Genomic DNA, 24,532 nt, shown 5'->3' with positions numbered 1-24,532 from the left:
TGTTTTATTTCCCATATTCTCTTTTAGGAGAAAACTTTGTTTGTTCTCCATATGGTTTATCTCAAGCAGTCCTAGCTAATACCATATTATTATCCCAATAATCATGGACTTAAGAGAAACTGTGAAATTGACAGTTTTAATGAAAAACACAATCTCACTGAAAAACCCACAAAAACCCACTTTCTTTTGGGGTCTGGCTTCCTTTGCCAGAGGTGTGGGTGTGCCTTGAGCAATTGACTTCACTGTGATAGGCATGAGAGGTGAGAGACAGGTGGTTGCCTTTTCGAGAAGTAGCTGGCCTCCTTCTGAGCTTTTAGGTTGGAAGCCTACAGATACCACTAAGAGAAGGAGGAGAGAACGGAAATGAAAACATAAGAAAGGAAGAATACCTCTTGTAGGGAGGGCATTGTAGATCCTCTTCCTAATTTCTCTCTTAATGGCTTAGCCCCCTGCAGGCAGGTGAAACAATAAGGCTGCCCTGTAGATTGGACTGTTAGTATTAAAATCAGCAAGGGAAGTTGAAAGAACACAAGCACTTAGGAAAAAGAAGACCTTTGCCCCTCCCCCCAACACACCTCTTAGAGAAAATGATAATGCTATTTTATTGACAGAGATTGTTTTTTTAACAAATTCTCCATCTTATTTGTGGGAACATGAATTTAAAACTCCAGCCAGCTAAAAAGGGAGTGGCAAATATTTTGTTTAGGTGTGTACTGAAACATTTCTAGCACACTACAAAGCATTTTTTGGCTGGTAATTAAAATACTATGTTAAAATTTTAATGGCATGAAATTGGCCATTTGATTCCATTAAAAATGCTGCTCTTTCCCATAACATTCATGATTTTCCAAAGTTGTCCCCTTCAAATTACTTTATCAGTCACTTCTAGCAAAACATAAGCAAATGTGGCTTTGGCTTGTGGTTGTCACTTTGGGTGTCTGGAGAACTCCTGTGAGATTTCCTCTGCTATTTCTAATACAGTGCAAATCAAATCAAGATAGCAATTATCCCAGACTTTTATCCAAGAGCATATTAAATATTTTCCTTAAGTAATAGCATCATGACAACTAATATCTATGTGCAGCAATTTTTAAAGCATACGATACACATTTATGTAGAATGATTATCAAGAGCACAAATGAAAATCTAGCAGATGCAGCAAGAATGTGATTGCTTTAAACCATATTAAGGATGTGAAATGCTTGCCAGTCTTAACACCCTAAAATAAATTATTTTCCAGAGGTTTTAGAAACTTAAAAACATCCAAACGAGTTGCATTGTACACCTATGGGATGGTCTCTGTCTAGTTGCATCTATTCCCTTTCCTTCCTGTTTCTTTGCTCAGGCCTTGTCTACGCTACAGAGCTTTGTCAGCAACAGGCAGCTTTTGGTGACAAGACAGTGGAGGTGTACACACTGCAATGCGACTTTTGTCGACGAAACTCTGTAGAGTAGAAAAGGCCTTACTCTTACCTGTGCTGATTAGAAGACTTCTGTCCCTTGCTCAAGGCTTATTTGAGATGTGGCTTTTGCAGCTTAGTCCTGTCTTTGTTAAGTGGCAGTGGTTTCTAGTACCCCCATCCTTTGTTTCTGGCTGCTATCAGAATGGCTTCCTAGGCCTCCCCTTTGAGTCATGCAAGTTTTGCACTGCCCACACCGGCACTGTGTCTGCGGGAGAGTGCTTCCGCTTCTCACTGAGGTGGAATTATGCTGATGGGAGAGTGCTGTAATGTAGACTTACCCTTTATATGTGTGTATTGTACTGGCAGAGCACTCCTGTGGCTTGTATGTACAAGATGTTGTTGTGGCAAGCCAGGGTCTGAATTTACAGTACACCAGCTTGTTGTGCAGTAACATCCCATGTGGATGCTGCTACAGCACACCCAAAAGTGCCAGAATGCCTTTTTGCTGCTACTATTTGTAAAGTTTAGTAAGTCAAACCACATTCTGGGACTTAGTGTGCTGTAGCAATGTCCACATGGGACATTATAGTATGGCAACCTCGTAGTGCTGGCAATTCTGAACACATCAGCAAAATTGTGTTATTGCTGGAATAGCAAATTCCAGCCACTTACACTCCCCCAAACAAAATAAGCTATGGCAGCAAAAGTGCAGTTTTGATGGTATATACTGTTTCCACGCTCGGGCCTTTTGCTGGTTCATCTGGGTTGGTCACCGATTGTACCCTTTATTGAGATAGCTGTAAATCTCGCCCTATTCACCTCTTTTCCTTACTGCTCTGTTATTTATTTATATTAGCCAGATTGATAATTCCAGGAAGCCTTAATTCATGTGTTCTTTCCCTTTTTCTCTAAAATTGAAAATCATTAGTAGTAGTAAATATATTTTGGTAGTGCCCAAATGCCCCAGTCAGGACTTGGGCCCCACTGTGAAGGGCTCCATACAAAGAGAATACTAACCCTGATTTTGATGGGCTTACTGTCTAAAGATTCAAACAGAAAAGGAGTGAGGTTGTGGGCAGAACATACAAGCAAATGAGTATGGTGAAGAATTGCCATAGTTTTGTTAGTTACCTTTACTGCAGAGTTTTTAAAATAGGCTGAGAACTAGATAAGAACAGGTATTAGAGTTACGACAAAGGAAGGACCCCAAAAAACAGGGCTGCAGGAGGAGATTACAGTAGCTATGTGTCCCTGACCTTCTGCCTTGACCTCCTAAGAAGCAGCCAGGAAGCTAGGAGATGAGTAGAACAGTGAATCTTCTAATAATCTATAGGTCGTAGACACTAATGCAGGGGTCGGCAACCTTTCAGAAGTGCTGTGCCAAGTCTTTATTTATTCACCCTATTTAAGGTTTCACGTGCCAGTAATACATTTTAACGTTTTTAGAAGGTCTCTTTCTGTAAGTCTATAATATATAACTAAACTATTGTTGTATGTAAATTAAATAAAGTTTTAAAAATGTTTAAGAAGCTTCATTTAAAATTAAATTAAAATGCAGAGCCCCCTGGACCGGTGGCCAGGACCCAGGCAGTGTGAGTGGCACTGAAAATCAGCTTGCATGCCGTCTTTGACACACATGCCATAGGTTGCTTACCCCTGCACTGATGTCATAAATAACAACAGTTGGCGGAAACTCTTCAAGCCCTTTCAAAGGGGGTTTGTTTCCATGGAGGGGATGACTGCCAAGCAGAACCAATGATAGGCATTCCTCCCATCCAGTTGGTAAATTGAGGCAGGTGGGAAAAGTTTGAAAATCCTCTTGCCATCCCCTGTAAGTATATGGAGCCCAGCTATATGGTTAGTAGAAGCGAGGAGGAGCTTTAGTGAGAGATTCATTAAGCAAGGCTGCTGACTTTGTAAGGCACAAAAGAATAAAGATATAAGAAATGTTTTCAAACTCAGACTTCAGTAAGTTTTGTTCTTGGGCTTTATTTGTTGAATTAAGTAGCAGTTGCAGAGCAACATCCTTTGTGGACATAGAACCAGAAAGACAGCTGAATGGAAAGGGGTCACTTGGCACCATAATTAATTCAACTCTTTTGGAAAGCTGAATCTTCACCCAGTGTTTCCAGTGCTTTTCAACCAACTAGTCTTGTAGTGGATGGAGAAAGAACTGCATGCTGGATGTTCTGTTCTTTCCCTTCCTTGCACCCAAACTTTTTTCTGCTATGCCTCTTCACCCCCCTCCCCCCCCCAATAATTATATAGTTGTTTAATTGCCTCTGAAGTTCAAGGAACTGGAACTGCAGCATAAGTCATCTTGATAAATGACTGTATGTTTTTATGCAATAAAATTGAAACAAGGCTGTTATTTTTTATAGTTCTTGAAGTGGTAAGACTACTCTGAGTACAAGATGTGCTTGAAGAGGGAGTAATGCTGTGATACTGCAAAGCATGATGTGATGCAATTTACCATGTCCATTGTTTCTGATGGAAGTCACTTATAAGTTTATATGTCTCTCGAAGATTATCACAGAATATCAGGGTTGGAAGGGACCTCAGGAGGTCATGTAGTCCAAGCCCCTGCTCAAAGCAGGACCAATTCCCAACTAAATCATCCCAGCCAGGGCTTTGTCAAGCCTGACCTTAAAAACCTCTAAGGAAGGAGATTCCACCACCTCACTAGGTAACCCATTCCAGTGCTTCACCACCCTCCTAGTGAAAAACTTTTTCCTAATATCTAACCTAAACCTCCCCCACTGCAACTTGAGACCATTACTTCTTGTTCTGTCATCACGTACCACTAAGAACAGTCTCGATCCATCCTCTTTGGAACCCCCTTTCAGGTAGTTGAAAGCAGTTATCAAATCCTCCCTCATTCTTCTCTTCTGCAGACTAAACAATCCCAGTTCCCTCAGCCTCTCCTCATAAGTCATGTGCTCCAGCGCCCTAATCATTTTGTTTGCTTGTATTAGAGGGTTCCCAATGACTTTGAAGTAGAGGACTCTGAGCTGCAAATGTAATACAGGGAACAGGTATGCTTATTATAAAGCAAAATACAGTAGTTCCTAGTTTTATCTGCCTTCCCTGTGCACTTTCAGTAGGCTGATCTGTTATAGAACTGTTTGTGTGATGCACTCTTTCAACATAGCAATGTTAAGACTGTTAGAATACTTGAGTTACAGTAAGACCATGTGTATGTTATGGGGACTGTAGCAGCCTAGCTGTGGCATTGTACCAATGCCGGCATAACCTCATTGTGTAGACAAAGCCTGCATGGACAGAAGGGGTTTTTCCATCGTAGGAACACCGCCTCCCTGAGTGGATGGTAGCTAGAGGTTAGCTTGGGGCATAACACTGGAGGTTAGGTCAGCAGGGCTGTGGTGCTCAGTGGTGTGGATTTTTCACATTGCGGAGTGCTCTGCTGTAGCTATGTGAACCTAAATTTTAAGTGTAGACCATCCTAAAAGTGCTGGTGTTTGACTCTCTTCCAGAGGTGTAGGACAAATGGTGTGTGTATATCGTTTGTGAGAGGTGACTCCAGGCACTTTAGTAAAAGCTAAGATTTATATCTTCATTCTGATCTTCCCATTTGTTTTATATTTAACCCCCTTTCTTCCTGCTGCTATTGAAGCACCCTGTGTCTGGGAGGCTGAATGAGTCCTCAGTAAGGCTACATTTTAGTCATGGGTATTTTTAGTAAAAGTCATGGACAGGTCACAGGCCGTAAACAAAAATTCAAGCCTGTGACCTGTCCATGACTTTTAGTAAAAATACCCACCGCAACTAAAACTTGGGCAGGGGATTGCGGTTGCTCAGGGGTAGTCAGGGGTCGCCGTGGGTGCTGAGGGTGGTGACAACACGGGATCCTTGCTGGGGGAGGGGGGACTGGGCTGTGGTGCACGGCCTAGGACCCCTGCTGGTACTGGGGAAGGGAGGGCTGACGGGGCTAGCAGGGACTTCCTACCTGGCTCCACATCCCCACAGCTCCTGGGCGGCAGAGGCAGGGGTCAGGGCAGGAGCTCCTCCGCTGCTCCTGCCACAAGTGCCGTCTGCCGCAGCTTCCATTGGCCAGGAACCACAGCCCATGGGAGGTGAAGGGGCAGGGCCTGCGGGTGCTGGCAGCGCATGGTGCGGAGCCACCTCCCACTGCCTAGGAGCTACAGGGGTGCCCCCCGCCCCTGGTAAGCACACCCCACATATGCCCAACCCCTTGCCCCAGCCCTGAGCTCCCTCCCACACTCCCAAACTACTGCTGGCCCAGGGGCTGTCCCCTGGGTCAACACCAGCTACTACAGAAGTCACGGTGGTCACGGAAAGTCATGGAATCCGTGACCTCTGTGACAGACTAGCAGCTTTAGTCAGCAATGCTGTAGTTAAATTGAGATGGCCTGCTGCTCTAAAGCAGTTCTCAGAAATTTTACTTGAGCTACATTCCATCATGCCTTGTTTTATCTTAAAGGTGACTTTTTTTTTTTTTTTTTTAAGATAAAGTTCTTCTTCAAGTGCTTGCTCATATCGATTCCAATTAGGTATGTGCATGCCACGTGCACGCTCGTCGGAGAATTTTTACCCTAGCAACACCTGGTGGGTTGCCTGTGGAGCCCCCTGGAGCGGTGCCTTAATGGCGCTGGATATATACCCCAGCCGACCAAGCGCCCCCTCAGTTCCTTCTTACCACCTGTGACGGTCGTTGGAACTGTGGAGCACTCTCACTAGCTTTTGCTTCCCAGTTTTAGATAGTTGTTCTAGTTGTTATAGTTGTATAGTTAGTAGAGTGCAGTAGTTGTTTTAGTTATAGTGTTAGGTTTGTGATTAAACTTAGCTGGTTGGAAGTGGTCCTCCCCCTTCCCCCCTGCCTGCCGTGCTCATGCCCAAGGCTCCGGGTTTTAAACCGTATTCAGCCTGTTCAAAGCCTATGTCAATGGGAGACCCCCACAACTCTTGTTTGAATTGTCTCAGGGAATCACACCAGGCCGACAAGTGTAGGATCTGTAAGGTGTTCAGACCTCGAACCAAAAAGGAGCGGGACTTTAGGCTCAAGCATCTCCTTATGGAGGCGGTTCTTAGCCCGGATCCCACATCGGCACACCAAGTTCCGGCACCGAGCGCATCGGTGACGGCTTCAGGTACTGCACCGCGGGGAGACTCAGATAGAGGCCCGTGACACTGGACCTCTCCAGCACCACATCCAGTACAAGTGACTTGGTGCCGTTCCCTATCACCAGGCCCGAAGAGACAGCGTAAGCTGGAGGTGACTGCCTCTCAGCAACAGGCATTGGCATTGCCTTTGCCAATCTCGGAATCGCATCTGGCACCAGAGCGACCGAGAGTACAAGCACTGGTATTGGAACAGTTGACTCTGGCACCGAGGGAGGAGCCGTTGAGTCCGGTGCACGCTGGCTCTCCGACCCAAACTGTGGTTGAGCCCTGCCTTCTGTCGATGCCAGAGACATCTGCAACAGCGAGAGACCTCATTTCCCTCACAGAGCCGGCACCAATGCAGGCTATGGCACCGCCTCCCACTCATGCGGTACAGTCTAGGGGCAAGCCTACCCTAATACATCCGCCATCTCCTAGTGTGGAAATACGGCACAGCTCCTGATCCCAGAGTAGATCCCGATCCCGATACCGCTTGCAGTCCCGGCGCCATTCCCTCTCACGGCTCCGGTTGTACTCGTGGCTCCGGTCCGTCTCACGGCATGAGTCCGGGCAGCGGTACCGTTAGGACTCACGACGTCGCTCTCGGCACTGGTCAGAGCGCTGATCTCCTTCCTGGAGCCGATCCCAGCACCGCTTCCTCAGTCGTGTTCACTAGTATCCTCAGTGAATGCAAGGGAACGGCATGGTCAACAAGCTCCAGCGCCCAAATCAAAAGATGCTAGGTGTCTCAATTTGTTTGGTCACAAGATTTACTCAGCGGGGAGCCTTCAGCTCAGGATCGCCAACCAACAAGCGCTCCTGAGTTGTTATGACCATAAGTCGTGGAACTCCCTGGGGCAATTTAAGGAGTTAATTCCGCAGGAGTCCAGGGATGAGTTTGGGGCTTAGTGGAAGAGGGGAAAAAAGGTGGCTAGGACTTCTTACAGGCCTCTTTTTAGATGTGGCAGACTCTGCGGTGAGGACCCTGGCATCAAGCATAGCCATGCGATGCATCTCCTGGCTGCAGGTATCTGGCTTACCGCCAGAGCTACAACAAACCCTGCAGGACGTGCCTTTTGATGGGCAGGGCCTGTTCTCAGATAAAACGGACTCTAGACTATCGAACCTGAAAGATTCCAGGGCTATCATGCGCTCCCTGGTAATGCACACCCCAGTTATCCAGTGCAAGCCCTTTAGCCCACAGCCTCAATGGTTCTCCCCCCGCCCTCGTCCAAGGCAGGACTTCTATAGAAGATGCGGACGAGGTGGTAGAAGGAGATCTACCGGCCACCAAACCCAGTCAGAACCAAGGCTCCCCCAAACCATCAGCGGGGCCCAGGCAAAACTTTTGAAGGTGCACCTGAGGATGGCATACCAGCCACCATCCAGGATCCTTCTCCCCCATTTCGAGATTGTCTCTCCCATTTCCACCAGGCGTGGTCCCGTAGAACTTCAGACCAATGGGTTCTTCGCATGGTGGAAAGGGGATATTCTCTCCAGTTTTCTTTATCCCCTCTCTTCCATCCTCCCTCCCCGTCCCTCTTCAGGGACCCCTCTCATGAGCAACTCCTTATACAAGAGGTCCAAACGCTCCTGTCCATGGGAGCGATTGAGGAGGTTCCAAGGGAGCTAAGGGGCAGGAGCTTTTACTTCCACTACTTCCTAATCCCCAAGGCAAAGGGTGGTCTTTGACCCATCCTCCATCTGCTTGGACTCAACAAATTCATGGTAAAGTTAAAGTTCTGCATGGTTTCACTGGGGACTATTATTCCTTCCCTGGATCCTGGAGACTGGTACGCTGCCCTTGACATGAAGGATACGTACTTCCACATAGCGATTTACCCAGCGTACAGACGCTTCCTTCGCTTTGTGGTCAATCATAAACACTGCCAATTTGTTGTCCTTCCCTTCGGCCTGTCCACGGCTCCCAGAGTATTGACCAAATTTATGGCTGTTGTGGTGGCCTACCTTCATCGACAATGGAGCCGAGTGTTTTCGTATCTCGAAGACTGGCTCATTCGGGGCCACACCAGGGACCAAGTACAATCCCATGTTCGACTCGCCCTAAGCACATTCCGCCAGCTGGGCCTCCTGCTCAACAACGAAAAGTCGACTCTGGAACGAACCCAAAGAATAGAGTTTATTGAGGCAGTCTTAGACTCCAGACTCACCCAAGCCCTCCTGCTGGACGTATGCTTTCAGTCAATGGTGAACATCATCTGCAGCCTTCAAAACTTCCTGACTTCCACGGTAAGGATGTGCTTCAGCCTTCTGGGGCTCATGGCTTTGTGTACTTACATAACCAGGCATGCCAGACTTCGACTTCGCCCTCTTCAGGCCTGGTTATCAACAGTATATTGACCAGGTTGAGAGAGCCTGAGCATGGTGGTCACTATCCCGGAATCGGTTTTGACCTCCCTCCGTTGGCAATTGGACCCCGCGTCGGTGTATGAAGGGGTACCATTTCACGCCCCGCAACCTTCCTTGTACTTAGTCACAGATGCATGATCTCTGGCATGGGGTGCCCACCTCGGCGAACTCCAAACACAGGGCTTTTAGACCATGTCCGAACTAACTGCATATCAATGTACGAGAACTCATTGCAGTATGCCTAGTATGTCAGGCATTTCGCGAGAACCTACATGGTCATTGTGTGGCAGTACTCACAGACAACACCACAACCATGTTCTATATCAACAAGCAAGGGGGAGCCCAGTTGTCCCCCCTATGCCAGGAGGCCGTTCGCCTGTGGGAGTTCTGAATAGTCCACTTGATACATCTGATGGCATCATTTCTCCCGGGGGTCCAGAACACGCTGGCAGACCGCCTCAGTAGGTCCTTCCAGCCTCACGAGTGGTCGATTTTGCCCAGACGTCATCCACTGCATCTTCCTGATGTGGGAGTTTCCCCAAGTCGACCTATTTGCCTCGCGCAACAATTGGAAGTGCCAAGTGTTCTGTTCTCTCTGGGAACGTTCTCCAGATTCCCTAACAGACGCTTTCCTACTTCCGTGGAAAGACCACCTGTTCTATGCTTTCCCTCCATTCCTGCTAGTCCACAGGATCCTGCTCAAGTTACACACAGACAGGGCACGTATGATTCTGGTCGCACCAGCATGGCCCAGGTAGCACTGATATACCACACTCCTGGAGTTGTTGGTAGAGCCTCCGATCACACTCCCGCTGTGGCCAAACCTGATCTCACAAGACTACGGGCACCTTTGTCATCCTGACCTGCAATCGCTTCACCTTAGAGCGGGGATGCTATATCGCTAACGAGGGCAGAATTACTCTGCTCACAGGCAGTGCAGCAGGTTCTCTTAGGCAGCAGGAAGCCCTCCACTCAAGCCACGTACCTGGCCAAATGGAAGCGATTCTCCTGTTGGTGCGAGCAGCACGCCATGTCCCCCTTGCAGGTGTCGATACCGCTTATACTAGACTATCTCGTATCCCTAAAGCAGCAGGGCCTGGCAGTATCATCTTTCAGTGTGTACCTGGCAGCCATCTTGGCTTTCCATCCAGGAGAACATGCTTCCTCTGTCTTCTCCAATCCGATGGTCGTTAGATTTCTGAAGGGTTTAGATCGCCTCTATCCTCGAGTACGACAACTGGTTCCAGCGTGGGACCTTAACCTGATCCTTTCCAGACTCACTGGGCCCACATTCGTGCTGATGACCACCTGCTCACTTCTTAACTATCTTGGAAGACAGCCTTCCTTGTTGCCATCACTTCAGTGAGACACATGTCTGAGATCAGAGCCCTCACATCTGAGGCACTGTATACAGTTTCCCACAAAGACAAGGTGCAACTTCGCCCCCACCCTGCCTTTCTTCCCAAGGTGGTATCAGCCTTTCATGTGAACCAGGACATTTTCCTCCCGGTCTTTTATCCGAAGCCGCACGCTACACGGCAGGATCAGTGTATGTACTCCCTTGACATTCATAGGGCTCTAGCCTTCTATATCGAGCATACTAAGCCGATCAGGAAAATGACCCAACTCTTCGTTGCAGTGGCCAACCGGATGAAAGGCCTACTGGTCTCCTTGCAATGCATCTCCTCATGGATCACAGCCTGTGTACATGTTTGCTATGACTTGGCCGATGTCCTGACTCCGCGCCTCACCACCCACTCCAAGAGGGTTCAAGCCTCATTGGCCGCTTTCCTGGCCCATATCCCAGTACAGGAGATCTGTAAAGCTGCCGTTTGGTCATCGGTACATACTTTTGCATCTCACTACGTGTTAGTTCAGCAGTCTAGAGACGATGCCGCATTTGGTTCAGGGGTTCTGCACTCAGCGACATCTGACTCCAACCCCACCGCCTAGGTAAGGCTTGCTGGTCACCTAATTGGAATCAATATGAGCAAGCACTCGAAGAAGAAAAGACGGTTACTCACCTTGGTAACTGTTCTTCGAGATGTGTTGCTCGTATACATTCCAAACCCACCCTCCTTCCCCTCTGTTGGAGTAGCCGGCAAGAAGGAACTCAGGGGTACGTATCCAGCGCCATTAAGGCGCCACTCCAGGGGACTCCACAGCTGACCCACCAGATGTTGCTGGGATAAAAATTCTCCGACGATTGAGCATGTGGCGCGCACACACTTAATTGGAATGGATATGAGCAACACATCTCAAAGAACAACAGTTAAAAAGGTGAGTAATCGTCTTTTGTCTCAGTGGTTAGACTTAATGAGAAATATTTAATATGGGTCTTTTGGTGCCTAGATAATTCAATAACAACTTGGTTTTAAGACTTCAAATTTACCATGCACGCAGTCCTCAGTAAGGTAGGTGGGTGAGGTTAGGTAGGTGAACTAAAGAGTGTGTAAAAAAAAAAAAAAAAAAAAAAAAAATCATTGACTCTCCTTTGGTGCATAAAGAACTCCATTTTTACTAAGATTTCTTTCCTTCCTTTATTTACTATTTTTAGAAATTCCAATTCTTTGCTTCCATGATTGTCTCTGTAGAACTTAGATTATGATATCACCAGAGACTGAAACATGATCAGTACAGAGAGGAGAGGATGTTAAGTTTAGAACATTTTTTTTTGTTAAAACATGTTGAAGTATGAATTCCTGACAAGCAGCTGGAAGAAAATCTTTCTATGAAAGATGCAACCTATTCTCCCCCCGCCTCCCCAATTTGAGGGCTGGGAAAGCTGTAGCTTGGGTTTCAGCCTGTTGCAGTATTGCTGTCTTGTTCTAGTTCTCTTGAATTCCATATGGTTCTCTGGCAGGCTGGATAAAAATATATTTTTAATTGATTTTTATTTACATATTTTTCTTTTAAAAATATACCTATTTAAAAATTAAATTTGAAATTATGACAACCTGTGTTAAGATCTAAATGTACCATCGCTTGTTAAGATAATTTAATTTAAATATTTAAACAGTATATTTGCTGCCAAAGTTTTAAAGAAAGTCAAACCATTTGACTGATGGAAGTCACTGGCTGAGCACCTTGAACCAGAGTTTGTTGAAGTGCTAAACGAGCTTTGGCAGCAGTAGCCTCTTCTGCAAATGCAGAGACACTATTTTCTTCGTTTCAGTTTATTCAGCTAGTCAGTTCAATTATTAATTGATTCAAAGTTGAGAAACCAATTGCAGGACAGCTTTGTTTTCCTTGTCCAATTTATGAATAAAAATGAGGCCTGAGTGGATGAGATCTACTTGTTCTAAAACCTTGAAAGGACATGGTGGCCAGAAACAATAAGATCAGTTCATGAACTACAATTAATACTTCTTTCTTTAATAAATTGATTATTTTAAATGCAAAACATGTTTGATAAATTTACTTTATTTTCTGACGTATCCATTTAATTAATTTATAAAAAACAAATTTAAAATGCTAGTTTTGTGAATTTACAATTGAATTCTAGTTTCCATCCAAATGTAAATTGACACAAACCATGAGTAAAAAAAATTAATCACCTGATAAATAAGAAATGCATCATTTACCATTTTCTAAGATAATATATCTAAAAGTTAAGACGCTGATTAACTATATGTTAGGCTATAGAACTGCTTAAATAAATGTGTATAGATGCTATGTATCCTTCTGGTTATCAGAAAGAAGCATCAAATTTAGTGTGCAGGATATACTTAGTTGTAACATGTTTTAATGGTTACCAACCAGTGAAAATCAGCATTTATTTAGGGGAAGAACTTAAAAAGTACAAATGAAAAACGCTTTCAAATAAATTATTTAAATCAAGGTTTCCTGCTTGCTGATTAAAATTGTGATTGTACTTGGTGATTTAAAAGACCAATTTAAATCTGCTGCCCTTCTTCTGCAGCAAAATATAGAGAAGTCACAGATTTTTAAGGCCATAAAGGACTAGTTTATAATTTAGTCTGACCTCTTTGAATAGCATAGGCCATACTGAATGAAACTGTGATTCCTGCATCAAGCCCATAATTTCTTGGTGAGCTAGAGCATATCATTTCCGAAAGTCATACAAACTTGATATAAAGACTACAAATGATGGAGAATCCACTATACCCCTTGATATCAAGACTTCGATATAACTAAGGTGAAAAACAAGCAGCAAAAACAACCAACCTCCTCATTTTTCAAGGGGAACATAAACCTTGGCATCTCACTCCCAGCCTGGTTGTTGGCTATGGTAGTAGTCCCATCTGGTATGTCTCCCTTCTCCTCCTTCCTTACAGCCTGTACTTTTTAAACTTCCATGTTTCTCCCTTTGTTGGGGTGCAGATGGAGAGCACTTCTGTGCTTGTTTCCCCACCCTTTTGCTGCAAACATTAATGCTGTCTGTTTGATAGGAGTGCTCTTCAGCTGTGAAATCTTATAATTCTCTTTTTTGTTTTGCTGTTTTAGAATTGTGGAATGCTGTGAAGACTCTAAGTGCCCTGCAGCATTAGGCAGATTACTATCTGGATTGTCTTCAGCACAACGAAATTCATATACAAGAGGTATTGGACCAATGGCTTACCCTCACCCTCAAATTGCACCACTGTAGACTAGACTCTTATATTAGATCCTTCTTCCTATTTCCGTCATAGTGTTGCCAAATTGGTAATATTTTAAAACTAGACACTCCAGGAGGAGTGCTGGAACCTCCCCTGCTCTGCTTCTTCCCCCGAGGCCTTGCCCCTGCCCCTGCCCCATCTCCTCCTCTGGGGCTCCGCCTCATCCACTCCTCTTCCCTCCTCCCTCTGTCACTCCTTGCATATCCCCTCCGAACCCCCACCCCCCGCCGCATCTCAGGAGGAACTCGCCTGCTTTGCTAAGGCTGGGAGTTGCAGCTGCCCAACGCAGGTAGCAGGTGGCCTCAGCTGAGTAGGAGTTGGTGCAGATGATGACCCAGCTTCTCCCCTGCCCACAGTTACTGGACTTCGGATGTCCGGTCTCCTTTTCGACTGGACTTTCCCCTTTCAGACTTTTGAAAAGCAGGCACCTGGCCACCCTGTCCCTCCCCAACCTGAAAGATTAAAGGGATAGGCACTTAATAAATTTGTCCAGAAGCAGACTTTTTAAATTGCTAGTGTTTACTGCTCACCTGAACCTTATTTGTATTATATAGAACTGTATTACATTTAATATTGAACAGTTAGTCACAGAGTCAAGAAATACGAAAGGTAAGAGTCCAATAGCAGTGTTGTTTAACTCAGTTCCATCCTTTATGGTGTGCATTTTATGACAAAAAATGGTGTAATAGATTAAATTGTACTTTATTTCCAATTTGCTGATTTAAAGTAGAACATGCTATGTATGTGTAACACAGTCGAGGTTAGCACTGCTATTAGAACCTTAAAGTTTGCATTTCCTCATTTTGTGGTTTTAACTCGGAAGCCTTAGTGTTGTACTAACAAAGAATTTAAATGTTGTTTCTGTTTTTTAAAAATAAAAATAGAAAAAAATCTACTTGCCCATGCTTACAAGTGGCAATGAGATGATCCCAGTAAGGCTTTGGGGTGAATGATTTAGCAGCAGAGTTACTCCCCATTTATTTCTATCATGATTTGCTGGCATACAGTTTTCTGATGGCTTACATTGTAACAGCTTTTTCTTTTCAGTTGAAAAAGACCAACTTATTTTTAAACAAAAGCTTTGCAAATAATGTAGAATGTAAACTGGTGCAGGGACTGTCCTTTTGCTATTTGTTTGTATAGTACTTAGCATGATGGAGAGACCTGACCTGCTTAAGGCCTCTAGATACCGATAGATTTTGCAGCAGAACCAAATGCACCATTACTTAGGAATAGGTGAAAATTACAGGCTTTTTGGAGGGGGGAGAGAGAGAGGATTCTGCCTGCTTGCTTCTCCTGCATTTTTTGCAGCATTCTGACCTTTAACTTAAAAAACAAATTAGCTGCCAATATAGAGAGAGAACAGCAGAAACAGGTGTTCTGTTTCCCACTCAAACCAGCATTGTTCATCTTGACCTGGGTTTTAGCAATAGCAGCAAAGGTGGCTACTCTGTACTCTTACCCCATTCACTTCACTTTGCACATATATTAAGCACATTAAATTATTAAGCACAGACAATTTTTTTTAAAAAGGGCAATTAAATGCAAAAAAAATGTGAATATGTAACCCAGACACCTTCTGGGTGTGGTGTTCTGTCCCACCTAGTGACACGGAGAGCGCTTAAAGAGAGTGGGATAAAATGAGTCTGCTCTACAGCCTTAGCTAAGAGCCAGTTGGCTTTTAGCTCATGCAGTAGAGCAGGGGTAGGCAATCTATGGCACGTGTGCTGAAGGCGGCATGTGAGCTGATTTTCAGTGGCACTCACACTTCCCGAGTCCTGGCCACCGGTCCGGGGGGCTCTGCATTTTAATTTAATTTTAAATGAAGCTTCTTAAACATTTTATTTACTTTACATACAACAATAGTTTAGTTGTATATAGAAAGAGACCTTCTAAAAAGGTTAAAATGTATTACTGGCACACGAAACCTTAAATCAGAGTGAATAAATGAAGACTCACCACATTACTTCTGAAAGGTTGCGACCCCTGCAGTAGAGGTTCATGCACGAAGCTTCAAAGGTCCCAGGTTCAATCCTGCCTCCTGATGACCAGGGTCTGTTGGTGTTAAAAATGCAATGTAAGTGTCACACAGTGATCAGAAAATGTCAGGAAATGCAAAAGTAAATGGTGTTTCTAGAGCCAAATCATGTATATTTTATGGTATACGTGTAACAAAAAAAAGTGTAGTTATCTCCACATTTAACAAGAATCACATCGCCTTATCAAGAAGCAAAAAATCTTTCTTCCAGGCCCTTCTTCTCACACATCTCAACTACTACAATTCTTCTCCAGCTTTGATAAATCCCATGTTGCCCTCTTATATCCATTTTAAAATGTTATTGCAGAGATCATGTTCCTGGCTCATTGCTTCAACAATAATCTCTTTGCATCCTCTGATGGTGCCTACTTCTCTATTGCATCAAACATGGACTACTTGCCTTCACTCCCAAGGCTCTTTGCCGCCTATCCCTGTCATGCCTGTCATCGGTTGTATTGTATTAAGATGCTGACCTCCACCACTGTGCAGCCAGTGATTCAAGCCTTTTTTTTCCCATTTGTCAATTTTCAGACCAATCCCTTTTGTGCTTTCTTCTATCTTTTCTCATGCATGGGAGTAGCTCCCCATAAACATCTGCAAAGCCACCTCATTGTCCTCCTTCAAAGCTCTCCTTAAAATGATCCTCTGCCACGATATGTACAAAAAATTGAGAGAATTATTAGGCAGTGGGTATGCTCAGACCACTGCTTTTCTTACTGACCAACATTATCTCAGTGTTACCTTGTTCTCCCGTTTGTAGTACCCAACTGTTGTGTCACACTGTGTACTTCAGTTGTAAATTTTTCAGGGCAGGGTCTATCTCTTTGTTATGTATTTGTGCAGTGCTTTCCAAAACGTGGCCCTGATTTGGCTGAGACTTTAGGTATTATCACAGTACAAACAATAATAGCATGTATATGCAATAAAGCAGAATTAACATTGCTATGGCCATCTTCATATTTGCATTTCCAGTTTAACTATGCAACCTTAATGTAGATTTTAATTCTATTTTGAATATACGTTTTATGAAAAACTTTACAAAATGAAGTTGTAGGGAAATGTGCTTACTAAAATTATTTGTTCTTTGTGGTCTTGGCTTTGAGTCATCTCTGATCATTACCTCAGCCTTGTCCTGGCATAAACTTCTTTGGTAAATCAATTTTAATGAAGGATTTTAGTTCTTGGCCCACTAGAATTTGGAGTAAATTATTGCTGGGAAATAAAGATACACTACCATTAGTTTGCCATTCTGAAGTTTTCAGCCCAGTGCGTAAGAATGACTGTTGTTTTACTCCTGAGTAGACTGACTGGATAGCTGAGGATTACAACCATGCATGAATACCGTTGCCTAGTAGGCTCTGTGTAGGTCATGTTACGATAAGACATTGTTTTCAAAGAATCTTGAAAAATTTCACGTGTTAACAAAGTGAAAGCACAGTTTAAAAAATACCATTTTGAAGCGGGTTATTAGAGTTTGGTTGTTGCACTAGATAGGGAAAGGAACATAACTTACTGACTACTGGTTTGAGCCTTTTCTTGGGCAGTACTTTCGACCTGAATGAGATTTGAAAGTTCCTTAAAATATTGTTTCCAATCATTAGCTTCAGAATTAATTGGGATTTTTTTGGATCAAGGCTACTAAGCAGGAAATAAACAAAATGGTTTTTTAATAATTGTTTTTTATATCAATTGTCACAAAAAATCCATGTATATTTAAAAATCCGTCTTGTCTTTGTCAGTGATTTAATAAACATTTCTAGTGATTTTTTAGATATTATTCTTATGCAATGTGTGGGATGCAGTTTGGCATATGGTTACAGGGCTTTGTTTAAACTCAAACTCTTTGGTTTGCACTTCAAAATGCGCAGGAGATTTATGAGCTTAATTCTCATGAATAGTAACTGTGATTCTTCTTGGAGTGCTTGTTCATGTAATTTCCAATCAGGTGTGTGCACGCCGTGTGCACAGTCACCGGAAAGTTTTCCTTTAGCAGCTTCTGTTGGGTCGGCTATGGATCCCCCTGGAGTGGCGTCTTCATGGCACTCAATATATGACCCAGCCAACTCAGTCCCTTCTCAGTCCCTTCTGACCGCCAGTAACGGTCGGTGGAATTGCAATCGCTTGCTTAGCAAGTTCTTCCCTTAGTGTTCTTTCATATAGTTAGCTTAGCCTAGTTTAGTTGTAGTTAGTCTTAATTGTATAGTGAGGTTTGGGAGCGGGGTTTCCCCAATCCTAAACCGCCGCTCCCTTGGGCTCTGGGGTATGCCGTATGCCATGAGCCCAAGGCTTAAAACCCTGTGGAAACTGCAGCAAGCCTATGCCAACCAGGAGAAATTAACCATCCCCCTCCTTTTCCCCCCAGACTTTTCCCTCCCTGCGTTGCCTTGAGAGGCTTCACACCGATCCAAACTCCTTGGGTCTTAAAACAAGGAGGAATTAACCATCTCCCCTCTTTCCCCCCCACCAATCCCTGGTGAGTTCAGACTCAATCCCTTGGATTTTAAAACAAGGAAAAATCAATCAAGTTCTTAAAAAGAAAGCTTTTAATTAAAGAAAGAAAACAAAAGTAAAAGTTATCTCTGTAAAATCAGGATGGAAAACGCTTTACAGGGTACTCAGATTCATATAGACCAGAGGGACCCCCCCAAGCCTTAGATTCAAAGTTACAGCAAACAGCGGTAAAAATCCTTCCAGCAAAAAGACACATTTACAAGTTGAGAAAACAAACATAAGACTAATCCGCCTTGCCTGGCTACTACTTACAATTTTGAAACATGAAAGACTGATTCAGAAAGATTTGGAGAACCTGGAATGATGTCCCGTCCCTCTCAGTCTTGAGAGCGAACAACAAACCAAACAAAAAGCACAAACAAAGACTTCCCTCCACCAAGATTTGAAAGTATCTTGTCCCCCTATTGGTCCTCTGGTCAGGTGTCAGCCAGGTTTACTGAGCTTCTTAACCCTTTACAGGTAAAAGAGACATTAACCCTTAACCATCTGTTTATGACAGACAGTAAGTGCAATATAGTAATTTCATGATGTTGTGGTCCATGCTGCTTGGCTTTATTAGGTTTGTCATGCTTCAGAGCTAAAGTTCAAATGAACCGGCTCATCAGCAGTTGGTGCATAACTGCCTGTTGTGGCATAACTACCTAACTTGGCTCCTGTTCCCTGACTGGCAAGCAATTCTTCCATGCTCTACTGCTCCAATGTTCTGGTATTACCTTCCTTTGGAGGAGGTGTTTTCCTTTGGGTGGGAAAAATGATATGGAAGATGATTTCCATAGGTGAGGGCTAGATGGGCCAAAGTCCTTTTAAATCTGTTAAACTTGCGTAGACACTGAGGAGAGATTCCTCAAACTTGTCCCTGGAGGAATCTAGTTCCGTTGACTATTAGGGATGGATCAGTATTGCCTTTAGGCCATGTCTAGAATAGGAAAATAGGTTGTGTTATAGAACAAGTTAGCTAATATTTTTAAACGACCTATTTTCCTTGGCTTGACGTAGCCTTAGAGCACAGTACTGACTCCAGGACAAATAAGGAGCTCTTACAGATGAACTTGTCTGTGAATCTTGAGGCTATACTTGTCCACAAGATTCTGAAGAATGTGATAGAAATGTGGCTATATACTCATTCAACCCTTGAGGCATCTATACAGGTGGAACATATGTACCTTTGCTATTACTCTCAGCTGCTTCAGGAGTTTAGTACTGGAGACAACAGTGGACAAATAGAGAATTGGTATGGCTCCCAGCTTGGTGTCCCTGTGTCATGATGCATATGTTGGAGTTGGGTAGAAGAAAAAGCGGACTAGCTGTGAAAGTTTGCCATGTGCATCAAAACCAGCCAGTCCTGTGTGGGGAATTATCAGTTTGACTAGTAAAGGCCAGAAAATTTATAAATCTCTACGCAGCAGCGACAGTTTGTATAGTGAGTGTGCTGAGAGCCATTGAACAAAACTGTAAACTCTGTATGTGATGAAAAGCACTTTAAGCCAGGGGATGTGACAGCAGTTCCAGCACCTATGGCTGTTCTAGGAACAGAACCCTCAAGCGTACTTTCTTGCATTTACTTCAGCCAGAGTTGATTCAATAGCTTGATGACTTATTATGTGACAGAAGGAGCATCTTTGGCAAGAAAGCGGAGGCGATGTTGATCAAGCTAGAAGAATATGGCTGCTCTTCATTTCCTCTTAGACTCTGTCTGCTTCATCTTCTCAGGCATTCTGGAGGTCATGGAAGGGTAAGGCATCCTTGAAAGTAAATCTGCTTAGCATAGTTCTAGGCCTTTGAGGATTTAGCTCTTGGGTTTTGTCCAATTTGCCCCAAGCATCAAAAACCTTAGGGTTTTTTAAAGCTTTTGCAATCTATAACTACTCAGCCACATCTTGCTTCATAGGAACTTCATTCCCGAAAAGACCATTGGGCCTTTGTCTGTGACCAATGCTGGATGTTTTAGTAGAAGGAAATTCCCATGATACACCTAGATATTCAATAAGATACCACGTGGGGGAAATTTCTTCTTCACCTTAGCTGGTGATGAACTTGTACCCTGATGCGTGAAGATTAACCCATTATTTTATCCTAGTTATTATCCTTGCAAATGCTGTTCTTATTTGCTTCTAATCCTTTAAAGAATATTAAGCCTCTTTCCTTAATATCTTGTGACTGTGAGATGCACAGGATAATTATACAGCACATAAACTGTGATTGTGGATTCCTAAGCTAGCGTTCACCACTTACCATCTCTTCTTTAGTTGACCTGATTAAACTGAAGGTGCCCTCTGCTTGTCCATAATACTTGATGATGCTGTGTTACAGGAATAGAACATAATCAAATATCAGGATGTAAACATCACTCTGGACATTCCACAGTGATTATTTTATGGTCAGTTCTTCTTGGAGAGATGTCCCTGTGGGTGCTCCACTTTAGGTGTCAGTGCGCCCCTGCGCCTTTGATCGGAGATTTTTACAGCAGTACTCCTACCGGCCACACATGCTTAGAATCTGTCACTCACTCTGAGTATGCCACTAGAGACATGCGCCGGTACCCTCGTTCTTCTCTACCCCCCAGCTTGGAGCGGCAGCTCAGCAGAATCCTTAATATTCTTTTCCTCACTAAAATAGCTGTAGTTGCCAGTTTTTTCCTGTTACTCTAGCTCTAGTTAGTTTACCTACTTTTCTTCCCCTACTAGTTAAGAAAAGAAAATATCCCGTATCGTCTGCCGCTTCAAAATAATGCCTTCTCCGCAGCTTTAAGGTGCTCTGAGGACTTTTATCGCTCTGGTTAGGACGCGTACCTCGTAGAAGGCCATTCTTAAGTATAATTGCATTGAGGGGCACTCGTATAGTTCGACACCAAAAATGCCCTCAGACTGCACTAAGTTAACTCTATAGCTAGGAACAACAGGGAGTTAAAGTTAAACCTCTTCATTCTCAAATCCCTGCGTCTGGGCTCAGACCCTGGCGCGGCTGGCCTGCAGCGGACCCAGCTCGGAATTCCTTGAAAAAAAAACTTAAGAGACGCTATAAAGAGACACTCACAATCAGAAAGGAACTTCACTGGATAACCTCTCCTGTCTGTCTCGGTCAGTGTTCCTTACCAGTCCTCGTCAGTTTCCGCGCCCTGTGAGTGTTTGAGAAGCCGGAACTCCTAGTGGGTAACGCGGCTAAACCGCCTGGTGTCCTTCGCGGATAGCGCGAGGCTTGGGTGCCGACGGCAACAGGTTTCAGCTTCTCTGTTCTGTCTATTTGCACCTACGTCCAGCCGCAGTATGCCGTATTATACATGCCGCACCGACAACTCAGGCTACCGGAGGTGCACCGCAGACCTCATGTATAGCACGGCAGCTGCCTGCGGGTACGCATTACTACCGCTACTTGGCACGGAGCCAAGGACTAAAAATCTTTCTCGCTGCCAGCCCGGGTTCTACGGACTCTTATTGGGCCTCGCAACACGACTGCCCACGCCGTTACAGAATTCGGCACTCAAGTGAGCCTGCCTTAGTGTCACTAATGCATCGCCCTTGATTTTGGGCGGCTTCTCGTATACAAATGACTCAGGTCCAAAGCAGCCTCCTCCGTGAGCAGTAGTCTGAACTACAGCTGCTGTGCCAATGAACTGAATTCTACCTCACAGTGCCTTCCCGTGACACAGAAACTGTCCCACACCATACTTCAAGATCCCACCTCCTGGTGTGTTCACCCGAGATGGCAACCGCTATGCCTTTTCTGCCACCACCTGGCACGTGAATTGGGCTCCAAGTGCATCTTCCTCGGAACAGCACGGTCACTCTACTCAACTAACGCGACGTGCAAAGAATGCCTATGACGCACTGCGGCACTCTCCATCCCAGATCAGTTAACTCCAGCCCTACCCAGTATAACCTGACGTACCAACTGATCCAATACCAGAGAAGCGTTAACTTCCTTCCCCCCCCTGCATCAGATGATTTTCAAAACTTCAAAAGATCTCTCAAAAGGGTTGCCAATGAGCTTAAGAATCAATTTGGAGAGAAGTCCTTGACCAACAACAAGCTAACAGACATCCTGCAACCATCTTCGTCAATCATGATCTGGCATTTACCAATTAACTAGCCCTTCTGGGACCTCGAAATCCATCTGGCAGACTCAGCCACAAGCCAGCCACTACCTGCAAACAGGCAGACCGAGAATACTTATTCCTCGAAGGGCTCTGAAATTCCTTTTCTCACATCCTGGGCCACATCTTTGATAGTGGACGCAGCCAATTCAGTGAAAACAAACAGTATTACGCCATACCCACAACTAACAGAGAGGCAAATGTTAGACCTGCGTCGGTAGGTAAATGCCTCCTCAACGTTCAATTAATTGCAATTAAATAACCAGGCGATTCTAATGCAATAGAACATAAACCAAAGAATATTTCATGCAACTTATTGATAACGCATCCAGACAACAGAAAGCAAAGCAGTTATCTAACAGCTTAGTTTCCAAAGGCCCAAAATTCATATCGCTGCACGGCTTCAAGCAGCTCTAGATGTCAGGCCAGTAACTGCAGCAAGATCCACCGCTACAGCGGCGTCACTGCGCCGAGGTTCACGTGGCTTCCTCTTCTCTACTCTATTCCTCCGAATTAAGCACCAATAAGAGGATACCCTTTTTGAAATGGGTGATAAACCTGTCTCACGCACTAATGAGAAGTGCCTGACATCAATGATGCCTCAAGGCACTCTCGATCCTTAAGTAATCCTAGACCCACAAACAGAAGCGACAGTACAGATACACAGCCTACACATGTCTGACGCTATCCACTCATATACTCAGATTTCCAGAGCCAGGAATCACATACAACTAACCCAAAATCAAGCCAGAAGGTCCAGATAGTCCAGCGGTCGTCGCCTTCCAATTCCTGTCCGGAGTACCCTCAAACTATCCTTCAAATAATAAACAGAATTTGAAACCCTTTGTCGGAGGGTTCGAAAACGTCGCGGCCTATTCCGGCACAATGTATCTCAGTTCTAAACACTGAGTCGTTGACATCGTCTAACACCATTTTTTCACACAATGGCATGAGTAATGACCAACCGCAAGGGGGTTCAGAGGCATCACAACGGGTATTACCATACCCCTTCCTCTCTTACCATCCCACCCACTCCATCCTCCTCTTCCTACTTCAGTGGACTAGGACACTTTTCACGACCAAGACCTACCAGCAGATAGATCAACAATTCATTCCACCTGGTGATTCGAACTCGTGCCCAAATGCCACAAGGGAAAGGATCTGTTCCCTATTCCTAGATTACAAGAAAAAACTGTGAGGTATAGCGACAGATACCCGACTCCACTAGGACCAACAATTTCGTCAGACCCAAATCAAAATGGTTACCTCCACCAACCATAATTCACTGCAGCAGGGCGATTTGTTTTAGCCCTCGACCTATGCAAGACACTATTGAATCACGTCACTATTCACCTGTTTCTCCTTTACCTTTGACTCAACGCTTTAAATGTACAAGATCTATCTCAATTTGGCTTTCCACTGCACCCCGAATTTTCTCCAAAACTTCTACCGGGTAGTCACGCTCCAGCAAACAAGGGTTATAATATTTCCTTACCTGGACTCACATTGAGTTGGATTGCCTTCTCGAGGGGCTTTCAATCCTGGGCCTGCAATTAAATGAGAACAATAAATCACATAAAGCCCCCCTACGCCAAACGCCTGATTCTTTATAGGAAGCCAAGCCTCGACTCCAGAACCGGACGGCATCCCTTTCCACCCGACGGTCAATACGTAACAAGCGTGCTTGGCAGGCAAGGTCACACAGCCTCGGTCGCCGCCATGGACTGTCTCAAACACTGAGCACATGGCCTCGTCACTTTCGTGTCCTAGAATGCAGTCTCACATGAGGTGCTTCCAAGCTTGGCTGCCACAGTTTACAAACCAACGTGCACTCAATAAAAAATCATGACCAGTACTTACCGGGTAAGCTCTGTCAATCGGTGACAGTCTGACAAACCTCTGTTCTGGATCCCCTTCCTCCAGACTCCACAATCGTGATATGACTAACTGATGCACCTCACCGCTGGGGGCCATATCTCATCACACAGTCCGGCTATGTCTCACTCCGGACTCCTGACACATAACTCTAGAACTATCGCGCATAATCCGAATGCTTACGTTGCTTCTCCCATAATCAAGAAGCAAATTACGCAATAATAAAACACATGCCTGCATGTTTCTACGTCACAGAACAAGGAGGGGCTCGTTGCCCACTCTTTGTTCAGAGACGCAAACTGAAATTGGTGCCTTGCAAACCACATCCAGATATTCGCTTTAATCCCAGGGCGTGAGAACATCACTGCCGACGACCAAGCAGACGCTTTCGGAGAGGAAAGGTCAACACCACTCCACACATGCCCAGCCAGATCAGAAACTGTGGGCAGTGTTGCTTACCCTCCTGGAGTGGAGCAAGAAGTCG

General features: G+C 44.6%; 1 protein-coding gene across 13 annotated transcripts in view; it reads left to right on the top strand.

Moving 5' to 3' along the window:
* Nucleotides 1-24,532, top strand: part of FAM168A (family with sequence similarity 168 member A) — a 420,913-nt gene that overhangs the window by 56,637 nt on the left and 339,744 nt on the right. For all 13 annotated transcript variants that reach the window (XM_032796436.2, XM_032796429.2, XM_032796437.2 and 10 more), the window contains exon 2: nucleotides 13,383-13,477. The gene's annotated coding sequence lies outside the window, so the exon portion shown is untranslated. The remainder of the gene's footprint in view (nucleotides 1-13,382; nucleotides 13,478-24,532) is intronic.

This window comes from Chelonoidis abingdonii, chromosome 1 (assembly GCF_003597395.2).
Source record: "Chelonoidis abingdonii isolate Lonesome George chromosome 1, CheloAbing_2.0, whole genome shotgun sequence".
NCBI classification, from domain to species: domain Eukaryota; kingdom Metazoa; phylum Chordata; order Testudines; family Testudinidae; genus Chelonoidis; species Chelonoidis abingdonii.
Note: the sequence above shows the minus strand (reverse complement) of the source record. Positions and strands in the feature narration are given on the sequence as shown.